The sequence below is a fragment of the Alligator sinensis genome, unplaced genomic scaffold (assembly GCF_000455745.1).
Source record: "Alligator sinensis unplaced genomic scaffold, ASM45574v1 scaffold1099_1, whole genome shotgun sequence".
Lineage (NCBI taxonomy): Eukaryota > Metazoa > Chordata > Crocodylia > Alligatoridae > Alligator > Alligator sinensis.
The window spans coordinates 344,784-348,408 of NW_005842903.1; the positions used below are offsets into that span (position 1 = coordinate 344,784).

Sequence of the window (3,625 nt, forward strand, 5' to 3'; positions counted from 1 at the left end):
AAAGCACAGTGCTATGAAACATCTATCTGTATTTATGTTTATTTGGGTAAATTTTATTATTTCTTTCGAGCGTACTAAATATAAAACTCATTATTTCTCTTCATAGCCTAGAAAAGGAAGTCACAGCTGACATATTTCTTCTCAGCAGTTGTCTGTAAGCACTGGACACCAATTCCTTCCTACAGTAAAGAACAGTCTGGTCCTGTGGTGTCTGTGGCGTGACAATATAGTGAACCTTTTGTATGCACTGTTACAGATAAAAAACCTAAACAGTATGGTTAAAGCAAAGGGCAAGTGCTAGGAATAGCAGTGCTTCACGTGGGTGACCACTTATTATTTTTAAATTGTATAAAAAATAAATCATATCCACAGGCCTTTTGCATAACATTCTAAGTCATTTCTGTTTAATTTATTTTGCACCAAATCATATGTTGCAGCATCAGGCTTATGCACATAAGGCTCCATGTTTAGTTCTCGCACCAAAGAAATGTCAGTCGGTGGGGGTTTTCACTGTTGCGGTCACTTTGATGCGGCTGTTGTGCTAGAAACACCATAGTGGGAGATCTCATATAATGTATTCAAGTGATTTTAATTCAAGTTAAGTTAAAAATCAGTCCTCCATATGGTTTCATATTTATAAGCAATTAGAATTCTCACTGAAAGCAAATAATTTTCTGTTAGATAAATTCTGCCACTATAAAATAATGCATCTGGCTTATCATAGCATGGAAACAATCTTCATACAGGAATCAATTCAAAATCAATCCAACTCCCTTCAGATCTGGCTTTCCTCCCCCAGTAATTAAGCCTATCCCCATTAATTGCCAGTCTTCTTCTCCAGCTAGTCCCAGTCCTATACCCAGCCCTTCATTCAATCTATGTCCACCTTTCTCATCTCAGTTGGCTTCCTCTTCCCTTCCCCATTTTTCTCTCACTACACTCCAAATCCCAGTCTCTTTACATAATTTGCACCGGCCCCAGTTCCACTCTCCATTCCCAGTTCTGTCTCACCAGGTTTTGTTCCAAGCTATCTTTCTACTTCTCTCTGGCCACCTCCACCAAGTTTGGGTCTTGTCACCTCTGCATGGAAGCTATGGTTTCCTCTTCCATGGTGCCAGTAGGGGCGCAACTGAGAATTTAGAAGTAGAGTCCCTGCTCTCAGTTTCAGTGCTCAGTCCTATCTCAGGTTGGAGCAGCGATAAGGGGGATATCATCCTTGTATCCCAGGTTTGTTGACTAAATACATAAAAGGTGGCGTGTATACAGACTGGCCTGTATATGTGAGGAGCTGTAAGGAGATGGAGCATATAATAGCTGTGAGATGAACCATATAATAGCATATAATGAGAAGTGTAGGGCAGCATACAATACTGCCAGTGTTATTAGTTTCCTCTATAATATAAAAAAAGTTGTTTCTCTGTCAGCTTCTGACTCTCTCTCTTTCTCCCTCTTGTATGGCATCAGATATCAACTTCCAAATCTATGAGTCACTGTCTGGTATTATCATTCAGTGTAAGGATTCATTCCATCTACCCCATCTGTAAAGATTGCAGCTTTTGATTAAGTGCTGTGCTGTTTGTGCTGCATTCACACAAGGGGCTGCCGAAGACAGTCATCTTGTGAACTGTTGTTTTGAAGTGTCCATATCCAGATCTGAGTCTGTTCAGCTAGACCCACACTTCTCTGTCAAGGCTGTACTCAGTGGGGGACTCATTCAGGGTTAGTATAAAACACCGTAGACTAGATCTGACCTTTCCCAGGGGTCACCCCTCTCTGTTGCTGCCCATAGATTTGGTTCAATAACCCCAATCTCTTCCAGGAATTTCATGTGCAAATGGTTTACAAATTTTGAGCCTCTTAAGCCTCCATCTGTTTGGGCCTTCAGTTAACAGCTGATGGAGCAGATGATTCTCACCATCTCTTGCCTCAATTGCCTGTAATGATGTTAGGCTTTCCACTGCATCTGCCTTTTCTCTCCATCCCTCTGCCTTGCTCATGGCTATTTTACAATATCACAATGCAGCACAAGAAAAATTGAGCTGGTCTGGCCAGGGTGTTACCAAACCCTCTGATATTCCTTATGTCTAACTAATAACTGCCTGGTTACTTACATGCAAAAAGATGCAGCAGCTGCTCTCTCCTTCTGATACAAGGTCTGGTGATGCAAGTACCAGGCACAGAGGTTTAGAGGGCTACTTACCCTCCCTCTATCCTTATTTTTCTGCCTGCGCGCGCGCGCGCGCACACACACACACACACACACACACACACCCCTTCACTAACAATAAGGTTACTCCATTTTAAAGGAGGGTAGAGCCTGGCCCATCAGTTGTCATGATATTTGCAAGTGCTACATGAAGGCTTATTTTTAGAGAAAGAGCCATAGAGAAAAATCACGTATGATGCTCCTGAGAATTTGTGAAGCAACCCACATTTGGAGCTCATTAGTCTATTTCCTACAGCTATTTGCATACAAGCAACCATAAAGTGCTCTCTCAAAAAGTCCCCTCATTGATTCCAATGGTCATTAATTCCAGAGGGGAAAAGCTTAGCTCATTGCTAAGCACTGCAATTTCTAATCAGCCTGTGTGCAGTGACTTTTAGATGAACACCTGCAAACAGCTGATTTATTAGAGGTTCACTTAAAATAAATGGCGTTAAAAGAAATACAGCTTTTAAAATCACACAGTTATACATTACATCAAACAAACAGATCAACTACAGTGGACTCTCTCAATGACACAATTCTACTTTCAGTCACACCAGTGTAAACCTGGTGCCATTCCACAAGTACAATCAAATTTTACATCAGGGTGGGCAAAATACAGCCCATGGGCTAAAGCCGGCCTACCAGAACATTCTATCCAGCCTGTGGGGCCCCCCCAAAATTTAGAAAATTAATATTTATCTGCCCCTGGCTGCCTGTCAAAGATGACAGAAGCCAGGGACAGTAGGACCCAAGGGAAGCCACAGCAGCAGCAAGGCCTGCCCAACCCCACCCCACACCCAGAAGCCTGTGCCTAGCAGAAGCTTCTGGCCTGGGACCATGGGGCTGTTTGTACGTGCCTGTGCTGGAGTGGGAAATTCAGGTAAGCCACCTCTGAGCTGCCCCACAGTGGCAGCACAGAGCAGATGCAGGGCAGCCCCACATGGGCTCTGAGAAGCTGCACCAGGAAGAACTGGCAGTGGAAGGGGGAGGGCCCACTTTCCCTGCACACTGAGCAGCAGCTTCTCTCCCATGCCACTGCTGTGCAGCCCAAGCCCCAGTGCCAGCTCCAGGCTCACCCATCCAGGTTGAGTGATGGCAGCAGCAGCTGGGCAAAAAAAGCTGCTTGGTGTGGGGGAAAGTAGCTCCTCCCCCTCACTGCTGCTGGGCAGTTTTTGGTGCAGCTGCCCAGAGCATACATCATGACAAGCTGTCCTGTGGCTCCATCATCACTGCCTCTGGGCTGCCCAGCATGACAGCAGTGACAGTGCAGAGCAGACACAGGACAGCCTACAGGTGGTAGTGACAGCCCAGGATGCTGCGGGCTCTGGGCAGTTGCACCAAAAATTGCCCAGAGGCGGGGAGGGGGAGGGGCCACTTTCCCTCATACCAAGCAGCAGTTTCTGCCCAGTTGCTGCT

At 45.2% G+C, this 3,625-nt stretch overlaps 1 long non-coding RNA gene across 1 annotated transcript in view; it reads right to left on the bottom strand.

Annotated features, from left to right (window-relative positions):
• Positions 1-424: 424 nt before the first annotated feature.
• LOC106722941 overlaps positions 425-3,625 on the bottom strand; it is an 18,498-nt gene continuing 15,297 nt past the window's right edge. Inside the window, exon 3 of the long non-coding RNA XR_001358951.2 lies at positions 425-564. This is a non-coding gene — a long non-coding RNA (uncharacterized LOC106722941). The remainder of the gene's footprint in view (positions 565-3,625) is intronic.